This window comes from Phoca vitulina, unplaced genomic scaffold, assembly GCF_004348235.1.
Source record: "Phoca vitulina isolate PV1807 unplaced genomic scaffold, GSC_HSeal_1.0 scaffold8, whole genome shotgun sequence".
Taxonomy (NCBI): Eukaryota; Metazoa; Chordata; class Mammalia; order Carnivora; family Phocidae; genus Phoca; species Phoca vitulina.
The window spans coordinates 40,639,452-40,645,230 of NW_022589711.1; the positions used below are offsets into that span (position 1 = coordinate 40,639,452).

At 38.6% G+C, this 5,779-nt stretch overlaps 1 pseudogene; it reads right to left on the reverse strand.

Annotated features, from left to right (window-relative positions):
• Positions 1-3,060: 3,060 nt before the first annotated feature.
• Positions 3,061-4,438, reverse strand: LOC116633673 (annotated as a pseudogene).
• Positions 4,439-5,779: the final 1,341 nt, after the last annotated feature.

Sequence of the window (5,779 nt, forward strand, 5' to 3'; positions counted from 1 at the left end):
CAGCCAATTTTTCATCTGAAAAGCCATGAATATCAGATTAATAACTGTAATGAAATCCTCCCTTTCTCTAAATATATTTGGGGATTGAAGGGGGACCCCATCTGGGCCAAGGTGGATGTGATAAAATGCAACGTGCAGCTTCCCATGGGAGAGAGCACGATGCAACACAGGTCAGAAGTGTGGACTGAATAAGGATAGTTTTTAATACTAATGTAACTGGAGGAAGACTGCTTCTAGATGGGAGGGGCAGCTGGTAGAGAGAGGTTTGTGGGGGCCAGGGGTGAAAATTGAGCAAGCATATGGAGACAGAAGGAAAAGGAAAAGGCTCTAAAGAGCAGAAAATGTGGAAGCAGGACTCAGATTGTAGAGAGCTCAATAATGATGCATTGGGCCTGTAAAGAGGGAGACAAATTCAGGAAATAACATCAGATAAAGTTAGGATGCTGAGGGCTCCTTGGGAGAGCAGTTTCCATTAGATGGCCAGAGAGGAAAGAGCCTGTCAGTGCACCAAAGAGAGAGAAGGCTTCCCTGCATTTGGGGATAAAGTAAGGAAGTAAAGAAATGGGAATGGGTAGAGCAGCACCTCTTCTAGATTCTCAGGAAAGTCATTCAAGCATCCAGGAACATCTGAATTTTCTTCTACTCAAAATATCTTCAGAGATAAAGCAAATGCAGCAAGATGTTACCAAAAAGGGGATCTACGTAAAGGGTGTGTTTTAGCATCCCTTTGGTGTTTGACTATTCTTAATTCTTGCACTGAGGCCCCTGATGGACATAGAGTCACTATTCAGTTTTGCTCAACACTGTGATCTCATCTACGATAAATGTCAGGGTCTCAATTCAAAACGCAAGCAAAGGGTGATGAGACAGAGAAGTTTCTCACTTAAAGAAAGCTACTCCATTTTAATTCATCTCAGTCAGTTTCCTAGCAATAAATCAAACAAATGTTACCACACACTCTCATTTTGAAATGTGTTAGTGGTTTTCAATACCTACACAGTTAGTCATACCTAACCTAACTGCATCTGGTTCCCTCTTTTCTTGACGTGTTACTTCCTTTCAGCCATGTTCATCAAAATTCACACTCCACCTAACATTTCAACACAGAGGAGGAAAGAGGAGGCTATAGGTTTCTAGAACCCTGAGGAATCCTTTTTCTCCTTGACAATAGAAAGCCAATTTTTCATCTGAAAATGCAGGCTCTTTTTCTAGACGAGACTGTCTCATATATTATGATTAGAAGGTCCATAGATCTTTAACCAAATCCATTTCATAGGGAGTTAAGACTTTGAGGTTTCCTCACAATGTGGTAAAACATTCTGTGTACATGGATATGGCTTGCCAGGTGCTGTCTGGCAAAGGACACAACAGAAATGGCAGGAAAAGCCCATGAGTCTCAGTCACACTCTCTTTATAGTCGGAACACCAGGTCTCTTTGGAGTTGACTGCTTCGGCAGAACACAACTGGAAGCCTCCTGTTGGGGGACTTCCCAGAGGTTCCCAATTCAATACATGTGCTTGGTGTGGCCCTTGTATCACGGAGGAGTGATGCAACACGGGCACCACTTCCTCGCAACCACATCAGACTCCGACTCCTCTTTGACTGCAAACTTCTAGGCAACCAGAAGTCTCTGACAAAGTGTAACTTCCCTCTCAGAACCAACATCTTTCATTACACTGCAGGGTGAACCAGCCCTTTCAGCTGCTTCCTTGTTGTCTGCCTTAGATTTTAACCTTCCTTTCATCGTGTGTGTTTCTCTCACTCTAAAGTAGAAGCAAGTCGATGGAGAACACTGGGTCTTTATGGCTCTTAAAGAGGGTCTGCAGAGAGACCCTGGGATGCTAGCCTCTGACAGTTTTATTTGAGACCATGTAACAGGAGGCAAGTAGGAAGGGATGCTATTGTTAGCATTTCAAAACAACATCCAGTATCACCTTCTGTTTTGACCTGTTCAACCTTTTCTTTCAAGAAATTATCCTTTGATTCTCAAACTCCCTTGCCCTTGTCTGAGAACAAAGAGGTTCCCCCCCCATTTTTAGTGCACAAATTGCTAGTCATTTTCAGGTTATGAAGTATGGGGGGAAATTTTCATACAGAGAAAATACTTATGATTTCTTTTATGGATAATGCAAATATAGTTCAACCTTAGAACTTTAAGACGAAGAATGAAATTGTTATGAGTTTGGGGAAAAAAAAACTGAGCAATCAAAAACCAGTCTTCATGTATGCACAATAAAATTGAGTTTTAAATTGTGTAATCATACCTCTGCATAACATGGCAGGGATATTATTGTTTGTTTTGATATTGTGCTCTATTTTAAAATGTACATAGCTATGCAAATAAAGTTAGGTAACTCAATCAAGGCACAATTTTCCTTTTTTTTTTTCTTAATTTACCATCTAAGTTTCTTAAATCTAAAACACGGAGAAATTAAATGTGAAAAAAGTCAAGAGGAAATAATTGATGATGTTTCCTCTTAAAAAAATTAAAGATATTTAAGATTTTCATCAGGACATGGTTAATTAACATTACAAGTAGGGTAATACCATCAGTAAAAGAAAACATTTCTAAATTATGTGTCTCTGTCTAATTCTCCATCATCTTCTAACACTCCCCCCATACCCATACATCTGGTCATTGTATAATTACTCTTCTGGGCTGGAATGCCCTTTATCCCTCATGTCTATCTGGCTAACTCATGCTTGCCCTAGAAAATTCAGATCTGCTGTCATCTTTTCTCCATTACCCTGAGTGGTTTCTCTTTTCTCCATTACCCTTAATGGTTCAGAAAAGCCAGTACTTTTACTTGCAGAATTTGTAAATCAAAATGTAACAAATAGGGGCCCTGGATGGCTCAGTTGGTTAAGCTTCCGACTCTTGATTTTGGCTCAGGTCATGATTTCAGGGTTGTGGGATCGAGCCCCTCATCAGGCTTTTTACTTAATGTGGAGTCTGCTTATCCTTCTCCCTCTGCTCCTCCCCCCCGAAATAAATAAATAAATAATTTTTAAAAATGAAACAAATAATTATATATCAGGATTGGTAGGAATATCAAGTGTTATTTCACAATTGCCACTCTGTGTTTCTTTTTCTCTGACACAATCAACACAGATCCAGGCTTGCTATGTTTGAGACGATTCACTTCCTTTCATTGATGAGCTTCTTTCATGATGCACTGTTCCTGAATCTGGCTGTAGACAGATTTTGGTAGATCTCAGTGATAAGCAATGTGTTTTATATAAGGATGATGTTGAAATTTCTTCTTCAACTTCTGGTTATAATCTTGGGCTGCTTTTTCTCATGATGGAAGCACACCCAATTTTTCAGAAGCATTAGCTTTACATAGACAAATGTTCATTTCATCAGATCCACACATAATATATTTGCTGTCAGAAGTCCATTTTACACAGATCACATGTTGCATTCTCTTTGTGTGATAGACTTCCCCGCTTCTGCTTTTGTCCACAGGAAAGATTCAAATAGATTTATCAAAACTAGCAGACATAACTCTTTCCCAGTGGGAAAATAATCCACATCAAGCCCCACAGACGCATGATCCATATGTACCATTAGGGGAAGGTCCAATGCACGCATATCAAAACTATAGAAGTTCTAATCTTCATTTGCAGCAGTAAAAATGAAAGCTTCCATAGGGTTCCAACAAAATGTATTTGTTCTCATATCTAAGATGCCCTTTTTCAGAGGACTAGTGTGCCTCATATCATATAGTACTATATTCCCATCAGAAGCACAACTTTCTAAGATAAATGTATTAATCAGGTTAAATTTAACACTAGTTTTCCTGTCAAATCCCCAGGACATTGGACATATAGGACTTTTTCTTGGCTCATCCCATATGTCTACTTGCTGTCCACATGAAGCAAAAACAGTCTCTTTCCAGTGATGATCAATTCCCACATACCCTGTCTTTCCTAATATGATATACAACGGTTTTTCCTCTTCCCCATAGCCTGGTCCGTCCATTTTCCACTGCTTCACAGTTTGTCATCACCAATAGTAGGAAAAGAAGTCCCACAAAAGTGAGTACATATTCTTTGTACAAAACCCTCATGTGCTTGTATTGTACAGATACATTTTCATCTAGTCAAGTTCCAAATTCTAACCTCTCCATCACATGCCCCAGGAAGGGCAGTAGCCATGCTCTTTGGATGCTTTGCCAAGCCACTGACTCCATCCAGGTGACCCTCCAGGAAAGCAAAGAATGGTATTGCAAATACACATTCCAGTTTGGTGCATTTAAAGCTCTTAAATATTCTTGTGGGACCTCAAAAAAATGTAAGTAGGTCATGGTTTCTTGGAATTCTTTGTAAGTCCAGCTTGATTTCACAGACATAGTTGTCTGTGTTCTGGTTCACAGCATCTTCGCTTTCATCTTGGCTGCTGGTTGTCCCCGACTCCCCAAGCCTTTCCTTCATGTTTGGGTTACTGCTGCCTCCTTAAACAAAAGCCCCCTTAAAACATTTAAGTTATACTACTAACTCTCTACCACTAGTCGTGTGACTCATGTTCTCTTCGCATCATTTCTTTATCCATAATGAGAGGAAAAGCAAATAAGGTTGCCCTTCCTACCATCTAGGATTATAGTATCAAATGAGATCATGTATATGAATATGCTTTGTGAATGCTTTAGCACCATGCAAATGTAAAATATTAGTATTATGTGCATTATTATGGGAATCTGTTCTACCCAACATTTTTATCAACAACTTGAACAAAGACAAAAAAGCACGATTATAAGCTTCGCAGATGATAGACATATGGGAGGAATAGCTAATAAAAAGAAAGGAAGATAGAATCAAAGTTCAAAGAAATCATGACAGATTGGAATGATGACTAAAACTACTAAAATGATATTTAATAGGAACAGATGTAAAATACACTTCAGTTAAAAAAAAATCATGTCAGGGGAGACCTGTGATGACATCAGTTTATATGAATCACAGTTATATGGCTGGGAATTGAGGATAATTTTAGGTTTCTCTAATAGGAATACTGTGTCCAGAATAAAGGAGGTAATGTGCCACATGTGTCCGATCATTGCTTACATGTGTAGTATTTAAATATTGAAATATGAGGAACTGAGCATTTAGGGAAAGCAACCAGAATTTTGAAAGGCTTTAAGATCATATCATAAAAGAAACAACTGACAGAGCTAGGGTTGTTTTGCTTGGAAAGAGATACATAAGGGTATCTACAAATGTTCCAAGGACTTACACACAGAGAGGGTGTAAAAATGCCTAATACACAGAGTAATTGGGAGATCCAAAAGAGATAACAAGGCATATACTAGATTCTCAGTAAGTGAGAGTCAAATCTAAATTCATTCTGTATCACTCTAGTGGGAAGAGTATGGATTTATGACTGGGAGAGTCGGTCAAATTAAACCAAAAGGAGAGTTTCTCATGGCTAGAAACATTCAAGGAAACTTTTATTGCTACCTACAGCATTTATAAAACATGCCAGAAGTTCTGTGTGTATTAGTGTTGTCTTATTGGAGAATGTGCGTTCGTCTAATTATACACCTGCCTTCCATCCATGCACAACCCATACCTAAGAAAAGATAATATATAAAATTCCATTACATTTTCAGAAAAAAAATGAAAAGGAAGTAATGTTGCCTCTTACCACTGGAAAACTTTAGATACAGAGAGATTATGTAAACCAAATATTCAATAATATTGTGATAGCCCCTGATAAGGCTCTGGTTTTCAAATGTTAGTGTGTATCAGAATCATTCAGACGGCTTGCCAAAACAC